Source organism: Plectropomus leopardus, chromosome 19 (assembly GCF_026936395.1).
Source record: "Plectropomus leopardus strain MGB_pleo_1.0 chromosome 19, ASM2693639v1, whole genome shotgun sequence".
NCBI classification, from domain to species: Eukaryota; Metazoa; Chordata; class Actinopteri; order Perciformes; family Serranidae; genus Plectropomus; species Plectropomus leopardus.
In genome coordinates this window covers 5162036-5186045 of record NC_142194.1, presented here as the reverse complement: position 1 = coordinate 5186045, position 24010 = coordinate 5162036, and the positions used below count along the sequence as shown (strand labels likewise).

Below are 24010 nucleotides of genomic sequence, written 5' to 3'. Positions count from 1 at the left end.
GATGTTTCTAGAATGTTAGGACATGAACAGGATTTTAGGAAATTTCTAGGATTTTAGGATATTTTCAGGATTTTAGGATATTTTCAGGATTTTAGCAGGTTTGTCAAATTTTAGGACATTTCTAGAATGTTAGGACATGAATGGATTTTAGGATACTTCCAGGATTTAAGGACATTTCTCAGATTTTAGGACATTTCTAGGATTTTAGGATATTTTCCGGATTTTAGCAGGTTTCTCAAATTTTAGGACATTAGGGGCTTAGCTAGGACCTCTGTCAGTGTGGGGGATCCTCCACTGGCATTTTATTCGATTAACAAGCTCTATTTTGATGCTGTTTCTGCACTCTTGCACCTTATGCATACTAAAAGCACCAAAGCAGTCCCCATTGTGAATCACTTTATTTTTTACTGTGAATTAAATATTGGGAGGGGGGCCATCCGGCACTCTGTCTGTGGCCATATTTGGCCCACGGTCTATAACTAAATTATCGCTCTTTCACACCAATCAGCGTGATCTGCAGGAGACCACTCACCACATAAAAACATTCTTCAGGATTATGGTGTTACAGACAGGATCTGTAGGTGTTGATGAGGGCTGATTCTGATCTGACCTCGGGGATATCCGACCTCCATGTGAGATATTAATGATGATAATCACGGCATCATCGGAAGGGACTTTGTGTAAAGCTTGCTCTGTTGAAGGAGCCCTAAAATAAACATTAGGACTGCTTAATCCCTGCTGATAAGATTTTGTCGCTGCGACCCCCAGACAGGAAGATTTCACTTATAGGTGTGACCTGGGACAATGTAGCTTTTAGCCAAACCAGACAGGACTCTTTTTTTCACGTTATAACTTTGACATAATGTGTATGTCTGATATTTGTATGAGGGGGGCTGTTGTGTTGCCCTGACCAATCAGCAGCAAGTGACAAATGGAGCCTGCTACAATATTTTCAGTCAACACAGGTGCTATAGTGATAGCCGTTTACTACCTTAAAGGTATATTATGCAGGAATTGGTGGTAACTTTGCCCCTCCACCCCTAAACTGCTTGTAGGTACACAGCCAGCTACTTTTCTGGGAATGTTACATTTGTTGTGATAGAAAAGCTCATAATTTTTCATCCTTGTTTGTTATTGAACGCTTTTATCGCAATTAAGTTCAGTTTTTGCAGCTTCCCCTTGGATGCGGTGGTTGGTTGTTGACTATTTTCACGTAATTGAACGTCACTATTTGCATGAGCCAAGACTAAAAACCTATGATATAAAATAGGCTCCATTTTGTCACAATATCAATATAAGAAAAAGACAGCTTGCACTGACTTTTATGACCACCAGAAACCAAATGATTGAGATCACAGGCGCACCAAATAATTTTGTTATGTCGTTGGAAATTTGTCTGAGACGGTAGGCAGGTTTCCATTACAAATTTGAGCAAAACTCATGCAATATTTTCTAAATTTTGTAATTTCAATTTGTACAATTTGAGCATTAATGGAAATAGCTTTAAAGGTAAGTTGGTGTAACGCCGGCATTACTTGAACCTTTTGTGCACCCTCACCTGCTCTCCCACCATACATTTATTTTGAAAACCCAGCACTCCAGCTGCTCTTGGCGGGAAAAGATCTTGATGGATCGCCGGAGGTGTGAAGGTCAGCTCTACAAGAGGGCGGCCGTAGAAATTAAAGCATGTCCTTCTCCTACTGGGGGCCTGCTCGCTCTGCTCCGTGAGCTCAATCTGTAATGCTGTTACTATGTTCGTTGGTCACATCAAAGACTACAGTGGTCTGATATGGAAGCCGCCGCTGTGAAAACGTGAGAAAGTGAAAGTTAAGATAGCAACAATTCAGAATAATAATATAGAGGAAAGGAGAAGCAAGTTTTTTTAGCTCCTTTGACATGACCTTGGAAATACTCAACGGGAAAGTCTTTAGTGTCTGTGTCTTGTTAATTCTCATAGTTTTCAATCTGACAGTAAAAGTCTGTCCTGAACATGTCTGTCTCACCTCGCCGTCAGCTGCAGAAAACTAAAGTAAACTGGGTTTTGTCAAGTGAAATGGACCCAGGAGGAGTTTAATGTAACAAGACTGTCCTCCTGTCTTCCTGGCCCTCCTCTCTGTGATCCTTCATCCAGTCACTGGGAGCCGCGGATGCACACATCCTCTCTTTCTTTTCATCCTTATTGTTATTTTAGGCCACCTGCAAATCTATTTCTCAGTTTTCGCCGCCATGCGTCTGTTTCACATGCAGTACAGAAACAGCAAAGAAAAGGGAGTAGGAAAAATGCGATGTCTTCCGCACATCCTCCCAAGACGGCCGTTGTGTTGAAGGAGGCATACAAGCAGCAAGCGTTTGCATGTTTGCATGTGTGTGAGCTTGCGTGTCCGTCTGTGTACCTGTGGGTGAGTGAACAAGCCCGGCGGGTGAACCAGTCAGAGGTAGTCAGCGCTGGACATTCATGCAGCCCGTCTCTGCTCATCCTTCCCCCCCTGAAGCCTCTCGTCTCCGGTGATTAGCGACTCCTGCAGGAGTTATAAATCTTCAATTTCCATTGCACAATCAGTCAGGTCGGGCCAAAGTTGAGGAGCTGCACAACATTAAATTATCTGAGACTTCCTGCGAAGGCTCCTTTGGATGTTGCGTCTTCAGAAAAGTGGAGACCAGAACCTCGGGCCCTGGGACTCCGGTCTATGGCTCCCTCTGGTTGGTACCTTAGACCTGCTGCGTCTCGCCTGGTGTGGAGCCAGGAAATCCAGCAGCAGTTTGACTCTGCAAATCATCACACAGAGGAGCACTCAATCACACTGTTTGCTGAGCAAAGTGAACATAGAGAGGCCTTGTTCACCAGAAAGCAGGCAGCGAGTAGTCGCAGCATGAAAGCTCCTGAGTGAAGCTTCACTGTCTGCTTCAAAGACGTCAACAAAACCAGAGAAAGACAATCAAACATCACAGAGTCCGTGTTAGTGCTTCAGACAGCTTTAGGCTTTCATTGAAAATTCCTCTCACATGCACAACTGGAGACTAGAGCCCCTTCCTCAGACCACATTCATCCTCAAACAAAGTTTCGTGACTGCATCATGCATGATTCCTCAGGGCCACGCTTCATCATGATGACACACACACACACAGATTGTTGCTATGTAAGCGACAGCGCATGTTGATGCAGCAGCAAGTAGCTCCTCAAATCCATTTTTAAACAAAATTTAAAAAACTGAACTACATTTGTCCTGCTTCATCTTTGGAGATGAAGGATGAGCAGCTAATATGAAAAACTCTATCAGGTTGCTTGAGCATGGTGCTGCTGGTGGCATCATTCAATTTATGCAGTGCATTTTTTGAATTTGCCCCACAGTCTTGTGTCCTGTTGGCTCCCAGCAAGGTCTGCCCATCCAGTGCAACAGTTTGTTTCGGGATGTTCAACCATGTCTCTGTGAAGATGTGTGCAGAGCAGTCTCCGATGTCCCGTTGCAGAGTGAGCCTTAATCACATCTCATCCACTTTATTTTTCCACGACCGGACACAAGGCTTGGTAGAGGAACAGCTCTCTGTCCAAGTTGGGTCAGCCTGCCCTGATGCCAGCTCTCCTCCCTCTCTTCGACCAATGCTGTAGGTTTCTTTTCTCCCCTCTGGTCTGACTCGCCACTCGGCGTATGTCATTGGTGGAAATCCTCTCTGGTCTTTTGTGGTTAGTCCAAACCCCACACGACTTTTCCCGATGTTGATAAGTGGTTCTTAATTGTAGAGAAGTCCTGCTTTAGCAGAAGAGGCCATGCAGTCGAAAAAATAGGAAAAATATAGCAAAAGCAAGGATTTGAGGAGGTACTAGTAAGGTATATAAGGTATAAGGTAGTTTAGTTCAGATTTAATGGACTCATCTAATGATAATATTAATAACAATAATAATTTTAATAATGATATGTGGCCACTAAACCAACTAACTAAAGTTTTTCAAGGGGGATAATTCTGCTCTGGGATGAATAAACATGGACTGCAGAAAAAGTCATACACAAAAAGTTAAATTGACGCAAAATATCTGCACCACATGAGGGCACCTGTTAGAAAAACTTACTTGCAGGTTGTTTCCAGGGTTTGAACAAATGACAAATGTCGTCATTCTTCTGATGGGAGCCTTTTTCGGAAGCTTGGACGCCAAAGCAGGATGAATCTTTTGGATTAAATTGTTCCACATAGAGCAGATAATTGAACCGGATAATCACCAGTGAAGAATATTTCCATCATATACAGTATCACAGCCACACTCATTATAAAGTACTTCTGGTTGATTTACCTGTATTCAGCCAAGAAGACGTGTCCATCCGTCTGAAATGTCCCCAAAGGTCGATAGCGTGTGATCAGTGATGTTTATATATAAAGGATTCGGATTTTCCAGAGCAAGGAGCTTCCCAGAACTTGCACTGTGAGCGAAACAGCATTTGTCAAGGTTAAATGCAAAATCAGGAACGACCTTTTTAGTTTGGCCTTTAATTGAACTTTATTTATCTGTTGACTTTCTATTTATACATTTTAGCGTGTTTCACAGTTTTATTATTTTATTATTTTTAGCATATTTATTTATTATTTTTACTTTGTGCTGTTATCCTTTCAATGACCTCTTATTCGCAGTTTGAGTATTTTACTTATTTATAATTTTTCACTATTACTAATATCATTTTATTTATTATTTTTTATTTTTGATCTATTTATTTATAGGTTTTATCCTGCCTCTGGTGTTTCCTCACTTAAGGTAGTATTTCCTCAGTTCTTGCTTTTTTGTGTGTGTGTTTTAAATTAAATTAGAGTTTGTTTGTATGAAAAGTGCTACACAAATATATTGTGATTTATGGATTTATTGATTAATTTCAGAACTGCTGCTCATATCAACGTGACATAAACAGATCTTAGACCTGATCTCATGCTAAAAGTCCTGTAGAAACGGAAAAACATGTCGATATAAAAACACACCACTCAACCACATCAGCGGCTCCGCTGTTCAACAGTACACTTTTGTGGTAAAACAATCCCACATCTCGAACCTCGAACCCTCTGGTGCGACCAGCGAGCTCCTCCATCACACACAGGAGCTCTTTCAGTCGCTGTGACCTGGTCTTCATTCTCCCTCGCAGGTCTGCTGTCCAAACAGCTTCAGGAGCTCTGAGGGGGAAATGGTCCTGGAGGTGCTGGCATCAGGCAGCAGAGGAATCATCCATCAACACGAAGGCTCCCAGAGTGCACCGGGATTAGACTACTGTCATAAAGGTGTCATGGCCGCCAGACAGCAGAACCTGAAGGACAACAAAGACACCCATGTCTCGTGGACTAAAAGGATCTAACGTGAGGAGTCTGGTTTCAACAAGGCATCTGAAGACTAAGGCTGCTTGGATGCGCGACTCAGGTGAGAATTTTCAACTGTATGTAGATTGTACAAAATCTAAACTCCAAGTACATTGATCCAGTTATAATTATAAGTTATGTAGAAGTTATAGTATTCAAAAGTACTGTGAAACAGTAAAAAAGCTGCACAGAGCAAAATGTGCAGCATTTTTTTAAAATAATTTGTTAAAAGAAAAATGAGAGAACTTTTAAGGACCTGTGTAAAAGTTTTGTGTGCTCTTGAATCACTGTTGTCAATGTAGATGCACAGAAGGTGTTCCCAGGCACCTTTTTTAGGAAAAAAAAAGCAGGACTTTCAACAAAATGTTGAGAAGGAGAACGGGCCATAGTTGGTGCTATACAAGAGACGTAGTTTACTGCAGCAAACTGAACTTACTGACTTGGAAAATTTGATTTAAATTGACAAACATCAAATGTTAAATTCACATAGACTGTATATACAGATGGACAACATGACAGCTCCCCCAAAAATATAACTTTTCAATCGCTATCGCCCCCTGGTGTCCGTCTGCAGTAAAGGTCATAAAGCCCGCCCCCCTATGTTAGAGAATGGGACATAGGCCAAACTAAAAACTCAAAGTACACGCCAAATGTACTTCTCCCAAAGATAGTTTCTGTCACTTTAGGTAGCTCTCGTCACATATTTGTTTTATGAGAAGTTATATGTACAAAAAGGGGATTTTCCTCCAGGATTGACAGCTGTCACATCACAAGATGGCGATGCCCGTATCTTGGATATTTTAACCTCTAATTCATGGCACAAATTAAACAGGATAAAAAAAATGTTGTCTCTTGCCATTGAGTGCCATACATACATTTTCCGAAATAATGGTGGTGGGCACCAGAAGGAAAGGTACTTTGCTTTTCTATTTTCACTTAAGATTCTTTTTTTTAATATAACACTGTGCTGTACTCTGTAATAATTTAATGTGAGCTTAAAAAGCCCATCCCTAGTCAGAAGCAGGACCTCATTTCTTCCAAAGAGCCTTTTGTGTTGCATGAAAGAGTAGACATTTAACACTGACGGGCTGATCAATAAATAGCAGCGTTACTGAGCATCGGCTGCACCTTTACTGCCCTCCAGTAAATTCCAGGGATTTGGGTTTCCTTACAAAGTTTTAGACACAAAATGGCAGAGCTTTTTCTTAAGTACAGGTGCTGTCATAAAAAAAGATGAACAAGATCCAACAACGAGGAGCCTGTATGAGGTAATGCCATCAAAAAAAGAGCAGCATGGTAGCAGCAACACCAGCAGGTCACAGTGTGCGTTTGAACAAGGTGTTATTTTGAAGTGTTTGAGGTGTGCTTCAGTTTCTATGTATAGTAAACACAGTTTGGTCATGGGAACAATTTGGAAAAACCAGTTTCACACTTGAGTGTTTTAAAATGTACTAAACTAGATTCACATTGTGGTCTGTTTCTTAAAGGAGCAGTCAGTACGTTTACATGATGTTAGAAAAAGTCAAATTACTATGTTAGACAGGTAAGACAAGACAAGACAAGACAAGACAAGACAAGACAAGACAAGACAAGTGGGGAAATTTGCATTGTAACAGCAGCCAGGTGTGTAAAGGATAAGCAAGCAACAGAACAATATAAATAGGAAAAATATTTAAAAATAAAAAAACAATGTGCCAGAAAGTAAAAAACAAGAAATAAAACTGGACTTTTAAAAAAATATGTGAACATGTGACTTTAACTGGATTAGGCTTTGTGCACGTGAGCGCCTTCTCAAGGATAAGGGCTGTTCGATACTCAAGAAAAGAAGAAGAAAAAAACAACAAAACAAAAATGAAAAGAAAAGACAAAAAACACAGAGACAAAGACACTATTTCTAAAAAACAAAAACACATTCATCACGATCATCAGTCAAAAGGCTGACAACTTTTTTTTTTTTTTTTCAGGTGATTATATACCAAAGAAAACATACTTATTATATCATATTCCATCTCTGCCAGTATATCCCCCTAAATCCCTCACACTGGACCTTTAATAAGTGTCAGCACTGTGAAATTTTTAAAATGTAAATAAAATTTATGTCATAAAAAACATCTGTGAGCATCAGTGACCACATGTTGATGCTAAAATCATTTTCAAATTGGGTAAAATTTCCCAACCATCTGTTACTCAAGCAAAAAAAAAAAATCCTACACAAATATTTGCAAGCAGTATTTCATGGCGGCCTGCAGATGATTTCAGTGAACGCAGATGCAGCCGCACACTTGAAAATGTACAGACTCCTCCACTTCTGTCCTCTCTGTGTTTTTAACGATCTGTGGCGGCACCGAGAGCCAAGAGTGTGACTGCGTTCACCTGTGCCAGCACACTCCGCCTGGCCCGCGTCCAGACCAGCGCTGAGCAGAAGCAGAAACGGGCTCCGACCATCGTGAACCAGGACTCTTTAAATCTCCTCATCCATCCAATCCACCGCCATCCATCCGTCTGTACCCATCCCTCCACCCGCTCCCACCGGCCCTGGAGTCAGGGCTGTAGCGTGACAGTGTGTGTATGTGTTTGTGTACCGTGTGTGTGTGTGCCTGCATTGCGTCTCTGCAGGTACGTGTGTGTGTGTGTGTGTGTGTGTGTGTGTGTGTGTGTGTAGTGTACGGTGTCAAGGAGCCTGGTGTTTGTTATTCTCCCCACAGTCACACTGTCTTTCATCAGGCCCCGTCCTGCAGCCCACAGACTCTCAGTATACAGTTTCACAGTCTCGGGCCCCCGTCTGCTGGAGCACGTGGGTGGATGATTTCTAACACATGGGAACCTTGGGAGCCCACGCAGCGCTGGAACAATAGCGGACCTGTCAGTATCAGGGCACTGGAAGAGGACGAGACGGCAGGCGGTGATGATGTCAGAATCATTCACACCCACCCACGCTTCATCCGCCCCTCTTGGCTTGCGGTCGCGGCGACGCACGCACGCATACGGGAGCATCCGCAAAAATGCATTGCATGATCGCACACATAAATCTGCCTTAATCTCGTCATTGGCTCCTACTGTAAACGTGCATGAGCGTGCAAGCGTGAAGTCCTTTCTCCCAAGAAGACTTTTTAATTCCTTGCACTTTGCACAGAACCTGGCTAATGTGCACAGGAATGAAGCAGTCGGTCTGAGGATCTCTGATCGAAACGTTGCAAAATTATAATTTATTTGGGAGCTTTTAGTGTAGTGTGCGGATCTTTTGCTTGACTCTTGTCTGCAAATATACGCCATACAGTTGACAAAATTCAGACGTTTCTCTGTTTGGTTGCAGATGGAGTGTCATCGAAGATAACGTTGCGGCAGATTCACGCGGCTTTGACCATCAGCTGAGAATCCCACCTACACCGAGGAGCTACTCTCCGCAGTGGGAAACAAAAAAAAGAAAAGGACCTGGTGCCAAAGGTGAGTCGAGTCAAAACGAGGTTATTAATACTTTCATCATCATCATTTTTCTATTTATTAATTTTTCCCCTTTACACACACAATCATGCGCATAAACATTTATTCCATATTAAACACATTTCCCCAAATTCAACTAATTATATTAATTATATTATTATTGGATTGATCATGGCTATAATTTCATCCTTTTTTTTCTCTTGTTCGTCATCTTTTATATATACTGTAATCATCACGTTAAATTCTGCACATCGCCTCCTTTTCTTCATCGTTCTTCGGCATCACTGTCGTAGCTGCAAAGCCACCACTGTTTTACACTTTCTGTTTTGCTTTTTTGCACCCATAAAAAGGGGGAAATTAGGCATAGTTTGTCCTTTTCTTGTCCCGTTAAACATCTTTCAAGTGTGTTTCCATAATTCAGCACTTAACTTGGTGAATATAATGTCATAATTACAAATAGAAATGAACTCCAAAATGAAGTTGTATGAGGCCAGATCCAATTTTCAGGCTCTTGCAGCGTGATTCGTGTTTATGTCTGTACACAGGCCTCATATGTGAGTAATGTGTGTGCACCCTGTATGTCCAAAATCCCACTCAAAGCCCGGAGGATTAGCCCTCTCAGAGCAGCCGTCCTCCAGCTGCGGACCTCTCGCACGCCCGGCGGATAGCAATCTGACTTCCTGTGACACCTCCGCCTCCCTGAAAGTGAGAAGCAGCGCTGCAGCTTTACGTGGGCCGGCGGATAGTCCGCATGTTAGCGAGTTGGCAGAATGTCCGCCGGATTATGTCGGTTTTATGTCGGACATTATTTGTCAAGTCTGGGTGTGTGTTTGTGTAGCGTGCAGGCATGTCTGCGGGGTGTCTGTGCAGAATATGAGACGGTTTGTGTTGGAAAAGGAGCAACACGATAGCTAGTTACTGTAAACCCTTCGTGTTACGTCTTTCTGCTTCTTTCTCCAGCTTAATTTATTTATTGTCTGGAAGCAGAATCGCTCGTCTGCCAGTGTTGCAAAATATCAGGCAGCACAATATGGCAGAAAGTCGGGTCGGGTAATGAGTTGAGTTGCTGACTGTTTGGAGGTTTAGAGTCAGGGAGAGGGAAAACAGGGCAGTTCCCAACGGTCGGCAGGAGTCCGGCGAGGCCGCAGCACACGCCAAGCAGCGAGAGTGAGGAAAGCAATCCATCAATGGCGGTTCATGGGAGGAAAAGGAGGAGGAGGGGGGACAACACAGGGCCAAACTTACACTCTGTGTGTGTGTGTGTGTGTGTGTGTGTGTGTGTGTGTGTGTGTGTGTGTGTGTGTGTATGTGTGGCCATTGTTAGCTGGTCAGGGTCATTGTGTGTTGCCTCCACACCCTCTGATTTCAGTGAGAGTCGATGCCTTCAGACACTCCCAGAGGGGAGCAGGGGCGACCTGTGGGAATGTTCGGCTTTCCATCCTACACACACAAACATGCCGAGCAACGGGAATGCACGTTTTGAAGCAAAAGGAAAAACAATGAAGTATTAATAGTCGGGTTTCCATTAACCCTAAAATTGTGCAAATTGACGCAGTGAATCTAAAATATGCCTAATGGAAACATGTCAGTTTTGAAAAAAAATCCCATTTATCGCAAAAAAGTTTTTACACTCGCATGAGGTGGTATTTCAGACGATTCCAAAAAAACATATTTCGCAAAACTCCAATGGAAACACTTTTTTGTCTTTTCTAGGTCACATGATGTTATGTCTGTGTGCTTGTCAGTAGGAGCTGGCTCCCTCATGATGCAGCAGGAGCTGCAAAAGCTGTTATTGCATCACATAACTCTGCAAAAGTTGAGCAGATCATGCGGAAGTTTTAAATTCACAATTCCTCTGTGAAATCGTGGACTATCAGCTCCCAGAAATCCCTCATACGTGGTTGCTCCCACATATACTGAGGGGCTTGCCTTTCCATTATTGCTCACATAACACCAGCATAATAATGACAGCTAGTGCGGTGGCTGCGATAGACCAGAGGAGAACTCGGTGGAAACGCAGTCATCTCACAACTGTGTTTTATCAAGGTTTTGCACCGAGCGCCAGTGTCACCTGAGTGCTGTGGAGGTACGAGCCCATAAACATCTCAAAACGCAGAAAAAAATAAAAAAATAAAAAAATACAGACAGAAAGCTGAGTCTCTGCAGAAAAATACACCTCCACAGGGTCACAGGTGATGGATGGGCTGGATAACTTTCGTAAGAGTCAATGCAATTCCTAAATCCTGCGTAGTATATCTTTAAGAATATCTATATTAATAAAATATCTATATTTAATGGAATTTCTGCTGAAAATACAAAACATATTGACAAGGTTGTTAAATTTTAATGCTTATAAGTTGGCAACCTTTGACTCTAAAGCTCTGAAAAAAGGGAAAAAAACGTCAGGAGGGTCAATTTGTTTTGTATCATTTTCATCATTTTCAAAATTCATGGTGCTACTCTGGTTTCTTGACTTTTAAAAAAAAATAATGGTGTCTTGAAAGTCTGTTTGAGCTGGACATTTTTATATATTTTTGCATAACACAATATGTTTTTCTTAAAAATCCGTCAGTCAAAACTATTTTTTAATTTAGTAGTTTTACATCCAAACCCACCTTCACAATTTTCTTTATTTAAATCATTTTATTTCTAAAAACATTACATTTAAATATATATGTTGTGCATTTGATTTGTCTCACTGTAAAACTTAACATTTCAGGAAAATGCTTCATGAAGAAAACTGATGATGATTATTAGCACTGGATCAATTAGGCCCCTGAATGTGACTGAATAATAGCATCAGTCGTCTTGATAAACTGTCAGGCTGTTATGTCAGTCTGCAGGCGATCTGGGCCGTGGGATTACCTCCGTGTTTGTTTGACTGTTTACTCTGGGCGGTTAACCCCCTCCCCGCTCACAGCAACACGAGCCATTGCTGCAGACCATCTGTGGACACGGGTCAGTGTTGACCTACCGCTCTCCAAACACCATTCAGCTGCTTCCAGAGGGACTCGGAGCAGCAGCAACACAAATACGGCCAACAAGGAAACACGGAGCCTGTCGGTTCTGTTTAGACTCGAGTACCAACCAGACCTTTCAGACCTTTGAGTACTCTTCTAACAGTTTAATCCATTTAAATACTATCATTTGCAAAAGTTTTATATTGATACAACCTCTCAAATATTCGTCTGAAGTATTATTCATGCACAAAACCATAGATAAAGATTTCAGGGGGCGTGTAGGACACACGTCCTCCTCAATATTTAGAATATAAGCATTTATTGTGAGGAAATTAAAGACATTTACACCATAAATTGATGCAAAAAAGCACAAACTGGTGCATAAAAATTCACCAGAATGCAGGAAATTCAATATTTGATGCTCAAAATTTTATTGCAAACAAGCCGTCCGTCTTCGTTGCTTCCCTGCCTCACTCCTCTCCGGGCAAGTTTGCCTTATTCGTCAGCTCAAGCAACTGTGAACTCTTACATTAACCTGTCTGCCTGTGTGTTGTGCTTTTTGGGTTCAGGTTTGCAGACTGAAAACAGCCTTGGGTTAAAAAATAAAAGGAGTCTGCGTAGGTGTGGCAGGTTTTTTAATGTTCTGGTAATATGATTCAGAAGTCCAGTTTGAGAAATAGATCCGATGTTCTGGCTCATCAGACTTCAAAACACTGCGCAGCAGTTTGTTATTTACTCTGACAGGATTTTACCACTGTGGAAAGTTTCAACAGCAGAAATCATTTATCTTTTGTTGCGATGATTTCCAGGTAAACAGCAAGACAGCATTCGTGTTTCACAGTAACCCTCTGAGAACTTGTAAGACTGGACGATGCAGCGCCTTTCTGGAGGCGGTGTGTTGCTTTGCAGCTGAACTTGAGCAGGGTTAAACTTTATTTCTGGTCAACTCTGCGTATTTTTATCAAATCCTTCACGCCGAGTACTGATGAAGCAGGTCCAGCAGAGCCAGGGTTTCTTTGCCTGAGCAGTCGACAAACCCTAAAACCTCAGAAAAAGATAATGATACCACAAAGAAATCAAACAGCTCTGTCCACCCAGACTTTCTTCTTCAGGTTCTCTGCGCAGTCCCACGAAACGAGTCACATGATGCGTTAAAGAAATCCTAAAACGTGTTGATCAAGCCTACTTCGACCTTTGTAAAATACTATATAAGCAAAAACACATTTATGAAGTGTAACATATCTTAGGCTTGTGCTAGTAACATTAGCATGTTGTGTTTGTCAAAAGATGTGTTTTCTCTGTGAACCTCTTAGAGGAGCCAAATTTTGTACTTTTATTTAATATTGTCACCATTAAACCATGTTTTATGCGTAATTTAGGTTTGTAATCAATCAAAGTTTACAGCCCTTCACAGAAACTCAACACAGTCACATTAAAACCTCACTGCCAACTAGCATTTAGGAGGACAGGATGGATTTAGGAGATGTAACTACAGCAAAGACTCTGCACTCTGCATGAAACCAACTCTGGACTTTCACCCAGGAGACCGCTGTTTGTGTCCAGTTTGAAACCAAAAGTCAATGGAGTTATTCTAATTACAGCGTAGTATTCTAGTGATTAATTACGTCATGCTCGTAACAAATTTACTGATTTTAAGTCGAACTAAAAGGTTTTTGTTTTAAAACCTAACCACAGACTCTGTCACCCAAGCCTGAGGAAGTAAACCTTAAAAGATGGCTCTTATTCATGTCAGTGGAGTCGCTCCCCTTCTGGGTTTCATTTGATTCATTGAGCAGAAACTGAACATATCCTGTGAAAAAAAAAGTTTATTTTGAAAAGACAATAATGTAATGAGCATAAATTGACATGTTGTCTCTGAAAATCAAAAACTGATGCCAAGAACAAATATTTGACAACTTGGGAATGAAAACAGGTTGATCGCTCATTAGTTGATTATTGACTCTACAGTGATGCTTTTTCCAAAGGAGATGATCAGTGAAAGGTGCTTTTATTCCAGTTTTTTAACTCAGAACAAAAACTGGTCTTTCGGCTGAACATAACCTCACTAACCGACTAATCTCACTTTTTGGTGCCGACCATCTGTCCACCGACTAAATCCACTGAGATTGTTCTGCTCCTGATCCATTTTTTAAGAAACCAGGCCGTGCACAATCACAGCTTTGAAGAGAATCTGTTTGTGATGTGAGCACAGAAAAATAAGAAATGTATCTGAGGAAGTCTATAGGGAAGCATGTCGCTTTTGTAGCTTTTGTGTCTTGGATTTAATCTCTTTAGCCTCAACACTTCCTACTGTCAGGCTGACGCATTATTCTGGCCATTTAACACCACATCAAAAACACTGCTAGATAAACCAAATACAGTCGAGGGCACCAGCTGGTGTGAAACCAACCGACTGTATTCCTGTCCCTTCCTGTCCCGCTCCATACAACGCCACCTCCCTGCTTCACATCATCACAGCCCCTCAGCCAGTCTTCATCGCTCCGTCATCCACTTTCCATCTCTCGACTCGCCGCAGGTCTGCGCACACGAACACTCAGGAAAGCTACACCGATTACATTTAAGCTCAGCTCTGTCTGAAGGGGAAGTCTCAGCGTCCACAAGTGTCGGCCGTCTTGGCTGTAAACCAATTCCTGCCAGGCTATCACCTTTCAGCCCCCCAGCCCCTGAGTTATTACAGCGCGGCTGTTTGCAGCAGCCAGCCCAGCGTGCTCTGGTCTGGTCCGGCCCGGTCTGAGCTCTGCAGTCCCCCTCCCTTCCTCCTCCTCGTCTCCAACCAAACAGTGTTCTTCCGCCGCAGGTGTCTGAGACTTTCTTCTCCTCCTCCTGTCAATCCCTCTCCTCTTTGACGAGAGCTTTGACTCCCCGTCCCCTCTCCCGCCCACGCTCCGTCTCTCACTCTCTTTCTCTCTCTGCGTTAGTCGGCTCTCACAGGCAGCCCAGATTGTTCTCATTTAAGTCCCACTATCTGGGCTCGCAAGCTGTCCGTCTCTCTGTCACACACACACACCTTTCTTCATCAGTCCCTCTGTTGGTTTTACAAGTCTGAGCAGCTGGTGCGGCCACTAAATCTCCGGGGATTTGGGATAGTTAAAAAGATAAAGCTTGAGGAAGGTGACAGAGGGAAAGTTCAAGGCTCAACACCACAGGCACATTACAGAGGCTGGTTTTTGGGGTGTGTGTGTGTGTGTTTGTGTGTGTGTGTGTGTGTGTGTGTGTGTGTTTGTGTGTGTGTGTGAGAGGTGTTTTGGGTGGAGGTTTGAAGGAAAGTGAGACTTGTTCCCACCTCCTCTGCCCTAAGTGACCCTCTCCTCCTCTTTCACAGTCTGTCAGCTCATTTTGAAAACAGTGTTTACACGTCAGACCGACATGTGTAAAGGTGTCCGTCTACAGTAAAATATCTAAACAACAGATGAAGTTAAATGTTTTCTCATTTAGCCTAAATTTCAGCTGTTTTAATTTTCTTCCTTGTGTAAAAAAAAAATTGCGGTAATGTCCTTTCTTTAAACCACCTTTACATTTTAACACAGAACCAAACAACGGCAGCATCATCTCGCTCCAGCGTGTGATTTTAGGTAGCATGCCGGCATTGCAGACTCAAAAGAGGCGTGGCAGGCATGACGTGTAACGTGTCGGCAGCATAATAATAATATGGCAGTAACAATAATAAACACAATCTCTGTTATATGGCTGCTGATATTGTCCTCTGCTCGGATCGTAAGGAGCTCCTGGACCTCGTTGTTTTTCCCATTTGCGGACATTCATGGCTGCTGTTCCTCTACTTAGTTAGTTGCTAACTGTTGCTAGCTTCTTTTTAAATCTCCCGCAGTGAGTCACACACATAACACGTCATCAAAATGTCACATCAGTCTGCTCCATGCTCCCTTGCAGTTTTGCGAAATAAAGCTCATTCGAATTGCATAAAATACGTCATGCAAGCGTTTTGGGTTTTTTTGTAATAAATAGTTTTTTTCGAAATTGATGTGTTTCCATCAGGCATATTCTGTATTCGCATTCCAATTTGGGCAATTTGAGGCCTGATGGACGGCTGGTGAAGACACAGTATGAAGTGGACTGGTATACTGGTAACGTCCACAACTTTGACAATGGGAACGCAAAAATGAATAACTTGTCTAATTTGTGACCGACAGCTTGGTGGAAACAAGGCTTTCATGTATGCATCTATTCATGTATATAGTTACCATATGCAGATTTTGGCAAAATTTCCAATACGGTTTGGACAAACTCTCAGCCTGACAGCAAATGTCTTTTTTGTCACTGAGGTTCTTCTGTCTTGCCATACTGCAACACTAAAGATTTACAGACGGGTCAAAAAAACGTAAAAATATAAAATTAATTTAATGTGTGCGCACAGTTTTAATGCCAGTTTCTTATTTTATTATTGTCCAAACACCAGCTGCGGCTCCACAAACGGCCATAAAGTCACTTAAGCTCTGTGTAATTTCCCTCCGACACAATCCGCAGAAAGTGAGAAAGTGAGAAGCCGTCCAACACGGTAGCACCACCACCTCGCCCTCAGCTGTCCCGCTGAGTGGGAGGCCATGTTGTTTGTGTTGTGGGACTACCACCGGCGGTAATAAAGCCCCAAAAATCACAGCCGCCGGTTGAATATTTACCTTAGACTAATCTGAGCATGGTTTATATCATCCGAGTGAGTGGAGGGACGTCTGTGGAGGACGGGGGACCTCGTTTTGACCCTTTGTGAAAACCGGTAGACGCTTTTGAGGAAACCTGATCAGCAACGAAAACAAGTATGAAGTCAGATCTTTATTTAAGGTAGTCGGCAGGAGCGCAGATCTGTGATATCCAGAGCCGAGGAGACAAGAGGTTGGGGTGAAGCGAGGGGGGTGTGGGAGGGTGGAGTGCACCCCCCACCCCCCTCCACCTCCATCCTTCTCTCCTCTGAGTTGTTTTCTGAATTCCTGCCAGGAAAGTTTAATGGCTGTGGAATTTGGACAGGAAAAAAGCGGCGCTGGAAGTTTCAGAGGAAGTGGGGATTTGTGCCTCACGAAGGCAGCACCTCCGTTTGTGTTCAGACGGACAGACAGAGAGAATGAAAGACAGAGGAAGAGCGTCAGAGAGCTTTTCCAACGAACAGCCAACGGCCTCCTGGGAGGGGAGGCAGAGCTCAGACAGGCCGTGATCATTTAACCTCACATACATGACCACGCACAGAACAATACTGAGACGCACTGCCAGACACACACACAAACACATGCAATCTGCAAACACACACACGCCGCCACGACCGCAAACACACACATTACACATGGACGCAAACGCCATCACACACCATTTACATCTTCTCCCGAACTGAAACGAGATCTCCAGTTCGGCGCACACTCACGTCGAACCTCAGACCAGCTGTTTCTCACCGCCACTTCAGACAGCGAGACACAGATGCTGCACCCACAGATAGTTTCAACATTTAGATTCACAAAGGAACAACAGCAGGAGTTACAACCTCCCCGTTTTTAGGGGAATTAATAAGTTTAAACAAAAAGTTCACCCAAATAAAAACAATATTCTCACTTAACCCTCTGAAACCTGAGCAAATTTGCTCCATTTCTTTCGGAAACCTTCGGAGAAGATGAGCAGCAGAAGAAGACGTGGCCCAAAAATGAGCAAAAACATTCATGAAAAAAATCACAAGAAAATACCTGAATATAGACCAAAAAGAGAAAAGAACGAACAAGAAAATGCCCACGAAATAGTGCCGGGAGAAACATTTTTTTTTATTGGAACATAATTTTAAATTTGAATTATAAATATAGTTTTCTGGATATTTTCCCCTGTGTTTGTGTTAATTTTCTAATAACGCCTTCTTCTTTTTCAAAACTGATTTTTAGGTAAATTTCTAGCCACCTTTTACTTATTTCGGCAAAGTGCCGATTGTTTGTCAAAGTGAGCAAGGGGTTGGGTGTCCCTCACAGTCAAAGTGGTGGCAAAGATAACAAAAACAGGCACAAATTTATCTTGTTTCGTGCCTTTAGGGGATCATATCGTATCAAGTATGAAATCAATCTGCAGATGCTCAAAATGAGACCAAACTTTTCTATGGATGTTTATCTTTTAACCCACAACATGTAGCTCCAACAGACAGTCAGGCGTGTTGTTTTCCGAAAAACTTGTGGCCCTGATCGGCTGGTTTAAAGGAGCGAGGAGTCAGTGACGAAGTTAAACAGTCAATCATACATATACACAAAAAATATCATAGCTGAGGGTGCAGTCGTTTGTGAGATTATCTGCAGAGAGAAAGATTCACACTCACAGTCCACCAAACTACCTCGCAGCCAACATTTATTTAAATTAAAGGTGTCAGCCCTCAATAACCTCAACATTTGCTTTCTGATGACTGTAGAAATATACACGAGGGCTCCATTTACAAAAGCACATCTCTGTTTTTGTTTATTTTCCTGAAACATGTTTATCTTTGTGTGTAATCCAGGAAAGAAGTGTTGTTGGTTGATTCACTTTAATATTGGCTTTAATCTGTTTTTGTAGATTAACTCTTGCTCTACATCAAGAAACATATAATATACATATGGAATAAATATTTAAATAAAAATGTGGGGTCTTTTCTGTCTGAATGCCCACCAGGTTTAACTCTAACTCTCTGTAATCCCTGGCTCTGCCTTCCCACAGGTTCTCAGACTCATGTCACCACTTAATGGCTGCACATCTGCCCGACTCCCCATCCTTCAGCCCACACCTCCCCGAGCCGAGCCCAGAGACAGATGGGTAGACATGGGGACAGACAGGCCAGGCGCCCCCTGCCAACCAGTCCGTCATCCAGTCCTGGTGAGACGGCCCTGATGCTGGAGACCACTGTATCCATTACACACACACACACACACACACACACAGATGCATACATAAAGGTTTTAGCTACCAGGGGATTCCTTAACACTCACATGGATGCACACACACACACACAAACACGTACTCACACATGTGCAGGCAGGACGCTCACATCCTCCAAACACACTTAAAGCAGCGTCAGAGCTGATGGGGACACATCCACCTCTCATCACTCTTCCCAAAAAGCCACCAGGCAGCGCTTAAAAAAGAGCTTTTATCAGACGATAAACTGCAGCACATGTCTGGAATAAAGGTGGTTCAGTGACTGGGATGTTTTTATCTAATAAGAATCAATTTTTAAAAGGTTCTGCGACAATTTCACAAATGAAGTTTAGTTTAGTTATGAAGGAGTACACAGAGACAGAAGACTAACGCATTTAGTCTTTTGCATTACTCCTGCTTTTTCAGAAATTACGTTTTCATTATTGCAGAAAAAGCAAAATACCTCAAAAAATAACAGGTAATGTTGGGTACCGGTGGTGAATTCCAGGTACCAGAATCTATACAGGAACTCCCGACTTTATGGAGGTCCAATACTAAATCTCTAGACTCCCTAAATAACTGAAGTCTTATCTTTGCAGTACATTTTATCAGGCGGGGCAAGTGTATTTATACAACACCCTTCAGACACAAGGCAACTCAATGTGCTTTACAAGGGCATGGAAATACATTAAATATGAGAAAATTTAAAATCAAAAGACATAAAAAGCAAGAAGTGAGAACAAGCAAAAAAAGAGTTAAAGATTAAAAAGAAAAAATGCATTAAAACTATTAAAACAAGAAGCAAAATCGAGCAAATTAAGATGCATATAGATTAAAAAGAAGTTCTGTGTGCGGTGTATTTGAAAGCCGAAGTAAACAATAATGTTTTAAGCCTTCAGGTCTTCAGGAAGCCACTTTTTCTTTAGTGAATACAAATCTATTATAACTGATAGAAATGTCGGCCAAATCCAAAGGATGTGATTCTAATAAACTGATATTATCCTTTTGTACAAGAAAGTTTCACATCTGCTGCAGCTGTTTGATCACAGAAATACTCATTTAAGTAAATACTCAGTGAAGTGGTGCAATAACAGAGTTACACTCAGTACTGATATAAATGTTGTCAAAAGGTGCAACAAAGTTGTTAAACCGTTATCCAACTGCTGCACACACTGTTGTTTGGGGTGTTACGTCCAACACTTTTAAAGACAAACACACCCAAAAGAGGAAATGCAAATCAACAAATGGCCCCAAAAGTGAAGCGACCGCTGTGTGTCACATCACCTGTGAAGGCGATGGCGGGCGTTAGAGTTGTTAAATGCAGTTCAGGGTTGTTCAGGCGAGAGCTCCCCTGCCGGGTCTGGAACATAACATTTGACACCGCAGCCTGACATGAGAAACAAACGTTTGGCACCGGCGTCTGTCCTAAACAAACTGGGAGCTCTGCTGGACACGAGCGGAGGCAACTCTTGATAAGTACCAGAAACAGTACACAAGTCAGGAGAAATTTGTCATGATTACAGATTATATTTGACACATGGTATTCCTAGACGTGGAAAGTATTTTCAGCCCTGGGAGCGACTAAATAAAGCTGTTCTGAATTCCATATGCTGCTGGCAATTATGTTGTTTTCTGCCCGCAAGTAATGCCTTTGTCGTCTAGGTATCTGTTTTGATTAGCCGTCCTGTCAGTGCACGGGGATCAACAGATCAATCTCCAAACCTGCTGCCAAAAGAAAATCTTTTGCAAGAATCTGGTATTGCTCATGGTGGATATCTTTGCAAGTAAGCAGACAATATTCATCCCCCAAAAATTCATGTGGTTTATATAAACCTCCACATGAATTTTATGAGATTTAAAGAATATTTTTTAAGAGAAAGTGCTGGTTATTTATAGTTAGTGCCTATTATTTGTAATTACCAAATCCTTTCGTCTGAGGAGGGAATATATTTATAATTGCAGTAAACTTGGGTTGAGGGGACTGTTGCAGTTTCACTGGAATAATAAATTCATCATCTGTGCTTGCGTGGCGCTTTACGGATTCTTAATGTTGTAAATTCACTCGCAGTGGTGGAAGAAATACTCAGACCTTTTACTTCAGTAAAAGTAGCAATACCACTGTAAAAATACTCTGTTTCAAGTCTTGCATTTAAAAGCTTAAGTTAAAGTACAAATATATTAGCATCAAATGTTTTATGCAGAACGGCCCATTTCAGAATCATATGTTATATTATTAGATCATTATTATTCGTGCATTAATCTGCACTTTAATGCTGTGGCGGGTAAAGGTGGAGCTAATTTTACAGTCCAGCTGCTGAAAAAAATGTTTGCATCGTATGTTTCTGTGTACCACAGATACTGAACATGATATTATGTAGCAGATACATTTAAACTTTACGTTTCAACAGTGCTGTGAGTAACGTGTGATCATGTTTAGGTGCAAAAAAACACTTGGTCGGGGTTCAGAAAAGATTATGTTTTGCCCTCAAATACCTGCTTTTGAGGGTAAAATCCTGACATGAAAAGCAATGATGTCAAATCAGTGATGTATCACCATAAAGCTCCCACTTTAGGTAACTGAAAAGTTTTGGAAAAACAGCAACAGGTCACTAAAACTGTTCGCTAAAAAGCTGATGGAAACAGCAATGACTTAATAAAAAAAGTTGCTGGAAAAACAGTGATTGGCCACTTAAAACACCCATGTTTGGTGCCTTGGAAGCCCCTGGATTAACACAAATAGGTCACTGAGAAATTATTTGGAAAAACAGCAAAGGGTCACTACAAAAAAGCCACTGGAAAAACGGCACTGGGTCGCCAAAAATCCGATGGAAATACAATGATGTGTCGCTACAAAGCACCCACATTTGGTGCCTGAAAAGCGTCTTAAAAAACAGCAAAAATCAATAAAAATCTGATGATGACTAAAATCATGTTTGGGCCTGAAAATCTGCTGGAAATGCAGTGACAGTTCACCAAAAACACCTTGTTTGGTGCCTAAAAAGACGCTGGAAACTCAGCAGTGACTTGATTGATAAAACAAGAGCAGTTTTGTTACCTGTTGGTCTCGAACAGCTTTGCAGGCGTCCACCATCCACCATCCCCTCCAACACCAGCTAACAAAATCAGCTCATAAACTGCGTCACTCTAAAAAAGTTGATACAATACGTATAAAACGTGCAAAAACGTCTGGTTAGCAGAAATGGACAAAGTCAACAATTTCATCTGGCTGCATTTTAATAACGTATAAAGATACATCGTCATTTCTTAGTTTATTTAGTCACTAAATCTGTCAAATGCAGTGCAGTGAAAAGTACAATATTTGCCTCCAAAGTGTAGTGGTGAATAAGTGTAAAGTAGCATAAATATACTTAAGAAAAGTACCTCAAAATTACACTTAAGACAGTACTTTTGAGTAAATGTACTCAGTTACATTGACATCAGACAAAAACACTTTCTCATCACATGCATTTTAAAGAACTAAGAAAGTAAAAATCTGCAGCCACAGCGTGTTTTTAAAGTTTCTCATGAACTGTTTGACCATAAGAAGCTGGTGTGTGTGTGTGTGTGTGTGTGTGTGTGTGTGTGTGTGTGTGTGTGTGTGTGTGTGTGTGTGTGTGTGTGTGTGTGTGTGTGTGTGCGTGCCACACATGTTCAGAGACAGAGCGAGCATTACGAGGGTTTTCTTGAAGTTGAAATGAGCGTACGTCTTTTTTTCCTTCACCCACTGACACCCAGATGACTTCTTGTTGGATCTCTTACACGATGATATATCTGGGCTCTCGGTGATGCAGCGCTCTGACAGATTTCGTGAGTCGCTACCTGCAGTGGGGGTTCCCTGTCGGCCCACCTCGGGCCCGGGATCGTGGCAGCGGGGTGGAACAGCGGCTGGGCCTGTTTACTCAGCTGTGGGGCTCCCCGGGTCCAGGGGAAAGAGAGGATGTGTTCAGGGCCTCATTAATCATGGCTGCTTCGGAAGAGATAAACAGGCAGGGCCCAGCAGGGATGCTGCAGCTCCTGCTGCTGACGGGGGGGAAGGGACGGAGGAGAGGAGGAGGTGGACGGAGTGGAGGGAGAGGAGGAGGTGTGGTGGGGGGAGGTGGAAGGCCAGGAGGGGTGTGGATGTGGGAAGGGGGGCGAGGAGAGGAGACGGTGGACTCGCACACCAGGGGATACACCGTAACACTTGCTCGTTGGTTCCACATCTGCATGGCTGCGCAGGCTTGTAAATCTACATTCTTTGTCTGGCCGGATGCAAACAGAGCGTCCGCTGCACGTGCACGAACCCAAAGACGTTTCCACAGACGGTGCTAAAAATGATTTTTTTTAAAAATGATGCCAAGTTATTCGCGAGCGTGGGTCAGCACATTTTCCTCGTGAGAACAAAATACCATCATCCTAAAACTTTTCTGTGAAAATGTGAAATATTTCAATATTTCAGACTAGAGTGCTCCTCCATAATACATGTCATTTTATATTCAAGCGTCACATCACGGCTGGTGTGAGCACGAGAAACAATTACAGCAACCCAGTTACTCTTTCAGCGTATACACGGGCCTGTTATTGTTTTAAGGTGGAAAAACTGCAAGCCTGCCCTTTAATATATATACTGAATATACGTATATACACATTACAACAGTACACGTACTTACATACTGCAATGTCCTGTCTGATTACAGCCAAGGACCTAAAATGTCACAAGCCTCCTTCTCCTTCCCCGTGTTTCCTGTCTGTCTCTACCACAGCTGCTGAAAAATGGAAAAAATAAACAAAAAAACCCCAAAAAATTTATATTTAAAAGGTCAGGCGGGTATTGAGGTGCAAGGCCATGTAGGGCTTTATAGACAGGACAGGTCGTTTTGTGTCTCTTGTGGTTGTTTTGTGTCTCTTTGAGGTAAAATTTTGTCTCTTGGTGTTTGCTTAGTGTTTCTTTGAGGTTATTTTGTGTCTCTTGTGGTTTTTTTGTGTCTCTTTGAGCTAATATTTGTCTTTTTGAGGTCATTTGCGTCTCATTGTGGCTGTATTGTTTCTCTTTGAAATAATTTTGTGTCTCCTTGCGTTTGTTTACTGTCTCTTTGAGATACTTTTGTGTCTTTTTTGTCTTTTTTTTGTGTCTTTGTGGTCATTTCTTCCTGATCAGGATGTGTAAATTTAACATTTCTGTGTTTTCCTTCTGGGCTACTGTAGAAACAACATGGCAGACTTCATGGAAGAGGACCCGCTCTGTGTGCAGATAAAAGCAGCTCACTCTAAGGTAACAAAAATACAACAATTTGTGTTTGCGGGTGTTCATGAACTAATGAAAACTTTATGAATATTATACACCAAATTCTGCCAATCATACACTCTGGACCTTTAATACATAAAAGTGTCAAATACTTTTTAAATAGCTGACTCTCGGT

At 42.1% G+C, this 24010-nt stretch overlaps 1 long non-coding RNA gene across 1 annotated transcript in view; it reads left to right on the top strand.

Moving 5' to 3' along the window:
- The window catches only part of LOC148186285 (uncharacterized), a 146952-nt gene that overhangs the window by 97823 nt on the left and 25119 nt on the right, over window positions 1-24010 (top strand). The window contains exons 3-6 of the long non-coding RNA XR_015775080.1: window positions 5121-5389; window positions 8642-8772; window positions 18414-18569; window positions 23796-23862. This is a non-coding gene — a long non-coding RNA (uncharacterized LOC148186285). The remainder of the gene's footprint in view (window positions 1-5120; window positions 5390-8641; window positions 8773-18413; window positions 18570-23795; window positions 23863-24010) is intronic.